Source organism: Pezoporus wallicus, unplaced genomic scaffold, assembly GCF_028554395.1.
Source record: "Pezoporus wallicus isolate ANWC-B61680 ecotype Strahan unplaced genomic scaffold, APGP_CSIRO_Pwel_v1 contig_227, whole genome shotgun sequence".
NCBI lineage: Eukaryota > Metazoa > Chordata > Aves > Psittaciformes > Psittacidae > Pezoporus > Pezoporus wallicus.
In genome coordinates, this window is record NW_026635704.1 from 8,696,801 (window position 1) to 8,709,145 (window position 12,345).

The following is a 12,345-nucleotide window of genomic DNA, read 5'->3' on the forward strand; positions in this document are numbered from 1 at the left end:
AATCAAAAAAATAAAATCTCAGGATAAGGTGCAGTTTTCATGTATTGCTGTCCAATACCAAGAAATGCGTCATCTTTACGTTCATAAACTAGGAAGTAGGAGATTGTGGTTTAAAATAGAATTGTAATTTTTCCTCATGGTTGTCTTATTTAGTAGATGTCTCCTTGCTTTTGAATTAGCAGATGGTTTGAAGTGGTTGGCAGTGGAATTTTTAACTAAGGATTTGAGAGGTGGGGTTTCTCACCTCTAAGTGTTAATGAGTGTCTCAGGGGTTTATGTGCTGTGTTGTCATGGAGGTCCACAAAGAGACAAGTTGTGAGGTAATTGAAGAGTTTTACAATTTTGTAAACCAGTAAAAGTGATTTTTGCTTTCGTATTTGCAGTTCTGACAGTAAGTGTAGGTTGAAGTTTAGTTCAAGCTAAGTGCAAAAAAAGCATGTTCCTAAAACCTCTTATTAAAGTATTAAGTCAGAAAATGCTTTAAAAGAATACTTTTGTTCAGATTGGTTTAGAGAAAGACTATAATCTCCATGAGCAGACCTATAACTAGATCTCAGATTAGCCTGTAGCTGTTGAGGTCAGTGACACATATATTATCTTTAAATGGTAAATTATATGCCCACCGTGTACAAGGTGGCAAATACAGTTCCTTCCCTGTGGAGTTTCCTCCCTTGTACAATTAAAAGAGGGAGGAGGAGGTGGGGAAGAGGGATAGACCGGCCTTACATTATCAGTACTGTTCTTTTGATCAGTGGTTTTTGTTAGGTTTGCTACAAAAGGCAACAGATGTGAGGAAAAATGCAAGAGACAATAACTCATTGGAAAATGTGTTTATTTCACTGTTGACCTATCTTCTTTATGGATGTTGTAAGAATCAGTTTTCACTGAATATGGACAGAATATTAAACCACCAGTAGCTGTTTATATACAAACACAACCTTGAAATTTTGGAATACAGAATGTGCTGCACTCCCTGTTACCTCCCATCTTCAAGCTGCCTAGAATAACTGAACTCGGCTGCAGAGAGGACTGCATAATCACTGAGCAGACTTAAGTGTCTGTTTTTAAAATACGAGAAATCTTGTAGTGATCAATGCATAGCTACAGCTGGTTGAAGGGGACCAAATCCATTGAAGAGGTGATTTGGTTCCATTTTACCAGCTTTAGCAAAGCATTGGAGTGCAGGAAGGTTATAATGCAGTAACATATTTTTAAGTACATGAACAATTCACAATGAATGTGTGGCTTGCTTCTGTGTTACACACCTTGTTTCTAGTCAACACAAATTCTGTCACTAATTTGGAGGCAACAGAATGGAAAGCTGTATACTAGAATGGCCTGTACAGTATCCAGGTTTGTTCCTTCCTCAATTATTTCCTTGAGGATCTGTGGATGAATCTCAAATCAAATTATAGTTATAACTGGTTTTTTTTTGTCTGCAAAAATGAAATTCTAGAGTAGCAACCAGACACAGTAGTATTAGAATTTCTACTCACATAGAGCTCCTTTCCCTCTTTATGTTAAACTTTACTGGGGAAGAAGGTTTTGGATCCCCCCCCCGTCCTCCCTCCACATTCATTTGCTGCCAGGTTCCCTTTTGCAGCTGCTTTCATGTTGTAGTTGGTTAGCACAAGTATAAATGTTAAGTGTTTTCAATTCTGTATCTCTGCTTAGTATTAACACTGTAGGAATGATTGTATAAAATAGCAGGATAGATTTTTTTTTAACCCTGATTTTATATGTAAACGTGTTTAATGCCAGAAAAATAAGTCTTTTAATGAATTATCTGGGGTTGCATCTGATTTCTTCTAAGTTAAGGTCCTTAATACATTTGTGCATGCTCACATAGCTTTTTTTGTTGTATGCTGAATTCTTTTTGAGCTTTAACTGCAGTGGGAAGTAGGGGGCAACCTTAGTTCAAGCCATTCACTAGTATGTCAAGTATAGTCTGCATCTGTTTGTTGCATAGTCTGATGCTGGTGAGATTTATGTAAATATATTCCCAACACCATGTATCCTAATAGAAACATAGCAGGTGTGTCACTTGGACTTAAGCATTAAGATGGCTTTAAAATTGGTTTCTATTTTTACCAGTTATACAGGAACTGTTTTACAGATACAGCTGCTCAAGTGCGCTTTTGGATGGCAATACAGTTTCATGTACTGGCCATATCGGGACAAAAAACAGCCATGGAAAAAAAAGCCGTGTAGCATTTGATAATGTCAGCATCTGTTATCCCTGTCAGTCACACAGTTGAAATGTTTGAGTTACAACTGTGTCAGCAGATGCCCAAAGTTCAACGTGTGCTCGGTTAAAATTGAACAGCTGATCTAAGTGATGGATGTGACATTTTAGAGTGACTGGATATGTATTCTTAGAGATATGCTAACGTGAACTAGCAGGAAGCAATGTCAACATATAATTTTAACTTTTGTATCACACTGAACTGTCATTTTGTTTCGGAATAGCATTGCAATCTTATACAAAGAAGACAAGAAAGAACACAACATAATGAATTGTTACCAAAACCCTTTCAAAATAATTTTAAACTGTTAAAAGTTGGCCTTATTATATAGGGGAAGCCAGATCAGTTAGTCATGAGGACAGCAGCCCTTCAGGAAAAGGAATAAGCATGTAACAATCAACCCCTCTGTAAAGCTGTTGCTAATGCAAAATTGCTTCTGTGAGCGTGATCAAGCTCAGTAGCATTGTTCCATTTAGAAAAGCTACTACCTACAATTTGATTTGTTTTCCACTGTCAACCAGGTTTTAATTTGCATGTTAAGACACTGTACTCCTCATGCCAAAATATCTGCTCATAAGAGAAATAGCCTTAAAACAAATACTATTTTACTTAAAATGGTTCTGATAAGATAATGTTTATTCTTGTATATATGTTATTCTGTAGTTTCAGGTAATAAAAATAGCAGGCTATGTATAGTATCAGTTTTCTGAGAGTATTTAAAAATAAGACTCTGCATCTGAAAGTCATGCCTTGCCTTTTCTTATTTTTCCTGTTGTGTGTTTTTTTTTCTCTCACATATTTTAGTAAGCACAGGGGTACAGTTAGAATCTTTTAATCTGGGCCAAATGTGCCCACTTATCCTGGACATATCCTATTTAATAACTGCTTTTAGAAGGCTGCTGTCATGAATAGGAATAGTTGGATTGACGAGCCAGGGGGTCTTTCCTCTTATTTTTCCTTGTTCCTGAATTTGATATTGAGTGTCTTTATTTAGGGATGATACATGCTGGTATATTTTAATTACTACCACTTCTAGAACTTGAAACTGTTGCAGGACTATTTCTCATTTAGTTCTTACAATATTCTGGATGCTACAAAGTCATATTTTCATGGCCAAGTTTCTTAAATTTGGATTGAAAATAAATTTAGCTTATTTGGAAATAGTTTTTAACATAACTTACCTTTTAGGTAGTAGTTGTCATTTGTGTTTTCATTTAGGAATCTGTCAATAGCTTTAATCTGCTGACTAGCAACTGGGGCCTAGAAATCTCTGTATTGTCACTTTCTGTGCATAAACCTGACGCTGCACTTTGTAGTGAAGAGCTCAGTGAGCATAGTAAGTGCTGATTTGGAGAAAATTCTAAGTTAAGTCTCATATTAAATTGCAGAAGTTACCCTACTCAATTATTTTGGCTATCCTTTTCTTTAAATCACAGTCTTAATTTCTTAGCTGTTTCTACTTGCGTTAGCTGCCACCTGTAAATTATTCTATAGTATATGTAAATTTAACTACTACCATCTTAAGTATGCAAAACTGGCTATGATTAATAGAACAATGGCTTGTGTTTTAATGAGATATATTTTGATAATCAGGCTTTTAAGATTAGTTTAGGATCTATTAAATGAGGGGTACTAGTAATAATAAATTTTGCAGCTATGCTGCAGTCTTAATCAGTGTATTTCAAGGGTTCATTTCCAGCCTTGTTTTTGAATTCTTTATTTACAAGTAATGTTCTGCTTATCAGCTGTTAACAATTCTTCCTACCCACTTTTATAGTCACTTAATTTGATGTTTTGTGATTTGTTACTAACAAGTATGAGTTATTTTGGCAATAGCAGCTGACCCTTAGCAAGCTAATTTGTCACATGAATGTCATTCAAACAAGAGGGAAACCTGTTTCTTCCAACAGCTGTTTAGTTTCCTCTTACTGGTCGTTCCGTGCCTGCCAAAAATACATACTTCTTTACATTCCATAGCATTGTATGTTCATATGGGTACATAAAGAAGTATGTACTCTGAGCAGGTACACACAGAGTTGCTCGACTACCTGTCAGATGAACCTGAGAAGTATTTTGCTGCTTTCTGTTGGGTGTCATTAGGTAAAACCCAGCCTGGTAATTCTTTGGTAGAACAATATTATGACTAGCTTTTGTTAAAAAATAAACTTAGTATTCTGACTGAACTTTACAATGCAATTTACCTGCACAGTGGCTTAAAGCCAGTTTGAGTTCATTGTTCAGGGATGGCATGGACATGAGAAGTGCTTTTCCAGATTTTTGCAGCCTCTTGCTGTTCATTCTGAGTGACCAAGTCTGAGTGGAGAGTTGAATTGCTGGTAGCTCTGCAACATGTTTTCTTGGGATTCATAGTTGTATTCCACTGTGAAAACTTGAGCTTCCTCCCAGGTCTTCTAGCAGATTTCCATGCTGGTGTATGGTTTGCTTCTAGTGTCCTGAAGGGAAGTACAGACTTGTCTAATCTGTCAGTTATAAACTTTATTTTCCTACCCTCTCCAGTCCCATTTCCAAGCTTTTTGCATCCTATCCAGTATTCTGCAAACTCTTCTCAGGTTTATACTTATTTCTGCTGTAGCTCAGAGTGATTTAAAATAGAAAACAGCACATGCCACCAGTGATCCTGCTTATCATAAAGATGATGACATTGAATTAAGAAAACAACCTCTAACTGCTGTGACAGGATTTTGGTTTTTAGGCTGAAGGTTACATAGAAAGCTAATAATTATTCAATACTTCTGCAAACAGCTTTTCTCACTTTTTAAAATTGGCACTCACCTGCTTCAGTCAAAATTTTGTCCACACTTGAAATAGTTACGATAACTAAAAAAAAAAACAAAAAACAAAAACCCACCACAAACCCTCAAAGAAACAAACCCCTAGCTTAACCCTGTTTCATAAGATTCTGTGTGTCTTAGTTTGGAATGGTAGTTAAATTATTTGATGTGCAGTATGGGTTTGACTTCTAAGGGCTGTTAGATGCAGCTTGTGGTTCCTTAATTTGTATTTCAGAAGTTGATTTGGGTTACAGTAAAAAGTAAGCTTTGTGTTTACAGTGTTAGAAGGTAAATTTGAAATAAGCTTAACAATTAGTATATGTAATTGTCGTAAGGCAAGCTGAGAGCAGAGGAAGTAAGAATTTCTGCAGCTCATGACAAAACCCTAGTGCAGCTGATAAAGAGCAAATCAGAGTGTAGCAGTAGCTAGCACAGTACTACAAGGAGAAACAGCAATGCAGCATTAGAATCACAGCAGTCACATTCTAGTTTTTAAGTAGGCTGTTTTCATGTACATCTGAGATAAAGCACCTTGAAAATTTTGCTTAGACCTACTTGAGAACTCAGCACTGCAGTACCACATTGTGTATTAGATTTTCTAAGTTGGTCTTTTTTTTTTTTTTTTTTTTAGTTTTGCTTAGGAAGATAAGACTGAATTTCCCTGAAATGAGCAACCACTTCATGGCAATGCAATTTTTGAGTTTATCTTCCTTTAAAAGAATTCTGCCTACCAAGCAAGTTGGGTTTTTTGCTATGAAATTTGGACTAATGTTGTTTTCTTTCAACCTGCTCTTTACACTACAAATGCTTGATACTTTAACACACTCAAAATTAAGCTGTTCCCAGAGTAGAGGGATTAATATAACAATAAAAAATACATTCTAGTAAATAAGATATACATGCAGAAAGTCATAGGCATCCCTTAAACGTGCAGAATAATGCAGGTCTCCTGATGTTCTATTACCTGTAAGCTTAGTATCATGCAGCATTTGCAGTTGGAAGAGAGGTAATGACCTAGAGACACATCAGCAGCAGCCATCTCATCCTGAGTGCTCTCTCATTCTATTCGCTGTATCAGCTCTTCATTACATGGGAGGGGGAAGCAAGGGGGGGGTGAATGTCGGTGCATACAATACCTCACCACCTTGAATAGATAAAACTTAAAAGAAAAAAAAAACCAACAACAGAGGCATGAAGGCGGGTGCCTAATTGGCACCTGCTGCCTTTCTTGGAATGCTGAAATATGGATGGTGTTGTATAGAAATTATACCTTATGTCTGCTGGACTGAGAGTTAAGACTCCAAAGGAAGGTGAACTTAGCCCACTGCCAGATGAAAATAATCACAGGCAAAAAGAAAAATGAAAACCCAACAAAAAAAAAACAAAACAACAAAACCAAGCCCCCAAAAGTTGGAGTTGCTTCCAAAAAAAAAAAAGGCACACGGAAAAAAAGCGATCGTCTCCCCCCTCCCCCGGCAAATATTGGTTTCTTCTAGTTCCTTAGATATTGCACTGCATCGTTTCTTGCTTGAGGTTATGTTTCCAGGCTTAACTGTAGGCAGGTCTGTGTTGAAGCTACTTTCCATCTTCAGAGGTCAAGTCTGCTAGCGAGGTCAGGGCTCCTGCATGCACACTACAGAAGGCACTAACCGTATTTCCCACTTAGAGGGCACGAGCAAAACTGTTACGGCTTTATAGGCAGCTAAGCATTTGAAACATGCACTCCCAGGCAAACAGGCTCTCTTGTGCCTCTCTCTTCCCTGACCATATTTAGTCAACCATTGCAAAAAATAGTCTCTCAGCTGTCGATTGTCGATCCAGCAGCAAAGGGAGCCTCTATCCAGCTCTCTGCCTATTGATTGTGCAGCCTGCACTTCCACCGCCGCTTAGCCATTTGTCCCCAGGTTTTTTTAGCACTGCCAAATAAAGCGCTCTCTCGTGTTTCCAGTTAGATTTCCCAGGTTTTCACTGAGCTTGCGCTGCTACTAGTAAACCCTGGTGAGGTTGTCACTATACTTAGAAATGTTGAGGGGGGAGAGGAGAGAGAGAGAGAAAGAGAGAGGAGGAGAAAAAAAAAAAGGAAGGCAGCCCTGCTAGTAGCAAGGCGAGGACTTCATGCAGATAGAGAACAATAAATATCCTGCTCTGCCACGGCAGGTTGTGTAACCTGGTTTCTTGATCAGTGAAGAATGCCATGAGAAACAACGTACCGATCAGCCTGAGGTCTAAGTGACCTTGTTCTACATCTAGTTTTAAGTTTTCAACTTAAAAATACTCTTATTTTATAAATAAGAAGTCAGTGCTGATTTGTCGTTTTATAAAGAAGAAATTGGTGCTGATCTGTGGCCCCACATTTACATATTCAAATTAAGTTAGAAATCATTTGGAAAACCTTTAATTAGTAAATCCATGTATTTGCATAATATTATGTTTAATACTTGCAGTGTTTTGTTTATAATGCTTAGCCATGAAGTTACTTGTTAAAAATGGAATACACCTGTTAAATAGGTGCTACTGTTCCTTGAAAGAAGTCAGATGTTTTAGAAGAAAAGAGTAAAAATCAAATCAACAGCTCGGTCCATTCATCTTTCATGTGTACAGAATTGGCCTATAACACATTTGAAATATGAAAAGAAGGATGTTCATATTCAGTGTTTCCTTCAGAAAAGAATACTGAAATTGAGCCACAGAAATACAATAGCCAGGAACCCAAATACTTCAAGACTTTCCTTGTATTTTTCCAGACAAAATTCTTTATATTGGTCAGGAGCAAGAGGAATGAAAAAGATTAAAGTATCTCAGTCTAATCATGTCATCCCAATAAATATTGATGTAGTTAGTAGTTACTAATACACTAAATATACTACTCTGCTTCAGTATTGTAGGGTAGAGAGGGTGTACCACTGTCTTGGATTTATACTTTCCTTCCTTCCTCTTTTTGTGTTGACTTTGTCTTGTGTGTAGTTGATTACCCCAACTTCTGTTGCAGTATAGCTTTCTGGTAGAAGTCATGATTTTTTTACTTTCTTCATAATCATGCATAGAAGGCAAAATTGTTGTGTAAGATCTAGGCTAATACAGAATATATTTCTGTGGATTCCATGTAAATGTATATGCCTCATTATTTCTTTAGCTTCATGTATATTGAAATTGACTTTTCAAATGCCAAGAGATACTTGAAAATCTGAGAGTCAAAAAGAAATAAATGGCCTGCCTACTTAAACTTGTTCTGAGCCATCCGTCACATATATTAAAGTCTAATTTCAAGATACAGTGTGCTCTGCAACGCTAGCCTACAGTATTAATCTGTTCTTTGTTACTTGTTCTTGAGGGATATACTTCCTTCTTCATTCTTAGAGTGTTAACTCCCTGTACTGCACAGCAAGTGTGGAGTGATCCAGATCAGGGAACTGATTTGGCTTGAAGTTGTGTGCTGACGTGCACTTCAGATCGTATCGTTGCCAAAAATAGCACTGTCCTGCTCCTGTGTTACTTCTTGCACTATGTTGGTACAAATATTTCTCTGGCTTCACTGTGAGCAGGCTCAGAGTACTGTTCTCTGGGGCTGCTGTGAAAATAATCCAACACTAAGGGGTGACACTTTAGATGCTGTGTCGGGATCACTTTTCTTTTGGGGAAGAGGGGAGAGGATAGGAGAGGGATTGGTTGAGCATTGGTGATAGTAGTCTTGATTCTATGGTGCTGTAAAATACATGTCAGGCTATGTAGCCTTAACAGAAAACTTTGCAATGGAAGCTGTTGCTAAATCTAATCTGTTCCTTCAACTGCTTGAGGATGTAACAGGAAACAGGTGAACAGATTTAGCTGAGCCAGGGGTGGGAATAAGCATGTGGTGGTGGGGTTATTGCAGAATGGGGAATACTTCAAGCCAGGACTGCTGTTAAATATCTTATATTTAGAAACCATGTCCCGCTGAGACAGTGGAAAGCTGACCTGAGGGAGGAGAAGGAGTAGGGAGTCAGGGAAGTAGAGAAACTTGTAGTAGGAAGTGTACTGAATCATTACAATCCCTGGAGATACGATTCCTGGTACGTTTGTGCTGATCTAAGACTTTGTGTCTGGAAAGGGCAGTCTGCCCTCCCTGCAACTCTAGCTCCGTCATTTCTTTATAACTATCACTTCTAGTGATCATAAAGTCTCAGGGTAAATTGGATTATCTCAGTGATCTGGCTGAAAGCAAACTTGCCAAATCAAGAATCTGGCAGGTTGCTTCACTCAGTAGACAATGATGTGTCTGTAGAGGCAACATAATGCAGGAACTGGAGTGCAGGGACAATGTAATGCAGGAATTGGAGTGCAGGGAAAAGTGGGATTGTGTCTTTTGGGAGCAATTGAAGTTAAATGTGCTCATGCCGATCATGAAGTAGATCCTCTATGTTATTTTTTTTTTATGCTTAAGTAGCTGTTCTTAAAAACAAAAAAAACACCAAACACCACAAAACCAAGTAAACACCACCCCCCCACCTCCCCCCCCCCAAAATAACCAAACCAACCACACAAAAGTCCAAACAAAAATCAGCAAAACCCCAAAAACCAACCAAAAGTCCATAGAAACAAAACCACCCCACCATCATCCCACAAACCCTCAGCTTTCCATGTTTAAGTAACTCTGTAGTCAAATTGCAGTTAGTAGCAGAGAAGGATGGAGCAGGTAATGCTCAGTGTTGAATCTTTTTTATACAACGAGGTGCTAGTTTCATCTTACTTGCAAGTACTTTTATCTTTAAGATTTTTCTAGTAACTACATTATTGTATGTGGCGTTCTCAGATAATGCTGATGAGAGTCTGTAAAAATCCTGTGAGTAAAATACAGCATGAGTAAAGAGACTGTATGTAGGTTGATAATGAATAATATACCATATTAAAACTTTTGGTCATAACATTTGGTATGTCTGATGTTAACTGGTGTTGAAACAACTGCTCTGTGTGGCTAAAAATGGATTAGTCATTGTTCAGATCTGTGATGCGTTTTATTTCATGTTGCAAACATAAAATTCATGCTATTGAATTCTCATTCTCCTATGATTTATATTTAAAATATATTATTTATATATGTTAAGGTGTGGTTCCAGACACTCTGAAAATGTGGTTTTTTTTATTATTTTTTAAAGAAAAATATTTATGTGGCAAGGTCAAATTAAAGGTGCATGCAGCAGCAGCAGCATTTGTTGTCATTCTACATCTCAAATTAAATGTAACATAGTATAAGTGGGTATTCCTTCTACCAAATCATTTATAACTACTAGAGCCTGGACTGTCATTTTATGGGAATGAATTATATAAGTTCTGGTGGACTTCATAAGTTAGTGGTACCACCAGCAGCTGGGTCTGGGAATGCAATGGATATCTTGATCTCAGCACCCTATACCCACAGGGCTTTCACTAAGCAAGTATTTAGCTCCTGTGAAAGAAGAACTAGCTTCCTCACCTGCTTCAAAACCTTACAGGCAATTTCCTCAGAAAATTGCACTGGAGTTTTTCTTGTTGTAACATCTAGAAAATGTCAGAACTTGCAAAAGATCATCCAACTCAAAAACCAGCTTCCTGCTAACTTGAAAATACTGCAGGCCAACAAACGCCAAAGCTTGCTGGTTACAATTTTTATTTTTTTTTCATTAGTAGTGCTTTAGTAATAACCTTTAAATTAGCATAATGGTGATGTTAATTTATCAATAATCTTTGCATCCTCTCAGCCATGTAATCTGTAACACTTGATACATGAGAGATGATAGTCTGAAGAGTGTTCTTCAGCTGATTGCATGGTCAGGGCTACCGTCAGACCTCCTGATTTCTTGATCTTTTTCAGTACAGTTTACAATGAAAGTCTGTGGTCTGGTTTAATGTATACAAGATGAAACCAAGTTTTTATGACCACATCTGTGTTGCGGTCCTGAAAATGGAGTGGTACAACATGGCGGCTTCTTTAATACATTGTGTGGAAAAGTGAATCAGGAATTACCATGTAATTGGCATGCAACATTAATTCACTAATATCACTTCTTATGATACAGTGTATTCCTGTTCCAGTGAGCACTGTTCTGAATGGTAGCCACTTAGCTGTCAAAATTTTGGCAGCAGCTCTAGAAAATCCTTCAAAATAGAATAGCTACGAAGGAAGGCTGCAGTGTGAGGGATCAGGATTTTGTGCATTGAAAGAAACTACTTCTCAGCTGATGAGGAGGAAGATGCAGCATGGAGCATCATAGAAGTATTTGTTGTTTGTAGCATATTAATATCTTGCAGAATTTTAAGGTGTTATGTCTGTGGAACCATCCTTCATCCTGCTCTCCAGTAAATTAGTGCAGTGTGGAAGAGAGAGATATGTAGTCTCTACTTGGATAGGCAGAAGGAACTGAGGGGTAGCTACTGGCCGTCTGGTGCTTCACTGTGACAAGGTAAAAATCTATTACACATAGCAGCTGTTTGTTTCTTTTCTTTGTCCTTCCGTTGTTTTGTTTTTTTTCAATATGGCCAATGCGTTCTAAAAGCATCCAAAAATGTAGCAGGCATCTCATTTATGTGAAAGCAAGATGTACCCAAATATTTGACAGTTGAACTTCAGATGAAAACTTTCCTGGTATTTAACATCAAACTAAGTAAGCAAATATTTGAAAGAGGATCTAGTAAGGCTAGAGCTCTTGCAAATATTAGGATTAGCGATTTTTTTTCATAGCATACAAAATACTAAGTCAATTGATTTCCTACTCTTTCAAAGATGAGAGGTGTTGAAGAAATGGCAGCAATTATGTTTCTGAAGTATATTCGCTTCTCGATGCATCTGTTAAAGTGTGTGAATGTACTTTAAATTTTACTTTATTTATCTGTGATGTTGGCGGTTTCCTTATTTCCTTACTGAAGAAAAGAACATAAAATATCATCTGAGTTGGTTAGGACTGTTCCTTGTTTAGTGACTAGAACTACTTTGGAAACAAGCTGGCTATAATTAGAGATTTGAGTGTTGGTACCTTCCCATCGTGTTCCTCAAGTTATACTTGAAGTTGTAAAAAATATTTCTTGTGCCTGGCTTTTTTTTGTAGTTTATTGTAGTTCCACATTTTACTGGATGCTCACAGTGGTCGTATTGCTTATGCCAGTCATGAATTTTCAGGTGATTTTTGTTGTGCTTTTTTAGATGATCAACGGGAGATATTGTAGAGCTTCATGGAGTCTTTAGAAGCACTGAGCTTGCAGGTGAAGAGCTTTCATTACATGATACCCTGTGGGAAGCCACTGTAGCAAGTAGACTGGTTTGTGCTGCTGGTAGTGTATGCTCCTCTTTATCAGCC

General features: G+C 37.5%; 1 protein-coding gene and 1 long non-coding RNA gene across 4 annotated transcripts in view; one reads left to right on the forward strand and one right to left on the reverse strand.

Moving 5' to 3' along the window:
* MIB1 (MIB E3 ubiquitin protein ligase 1) overlaps positions 1–12,345 on the forward strand; it is a 65,794-nt gene that overhangs the window by 38,797 nt on the left and 14,652 nt on the right. The window lies entirely within an intron of this gene.
* Positions 4,573–6,351, reverse strand: LOC130592903 (uncharacterized). Its single transcript, XR_008970691.1, has 3 exons — positions 6,309–6,351; positions 6,003–6,197; positions 4,573–4,699 (listed from the first exon to the last, which is right to left on the reverse strand). It is a non-coding gene; the product is annotated as an uncharacterized LOC130592903 (long non-coding RNA).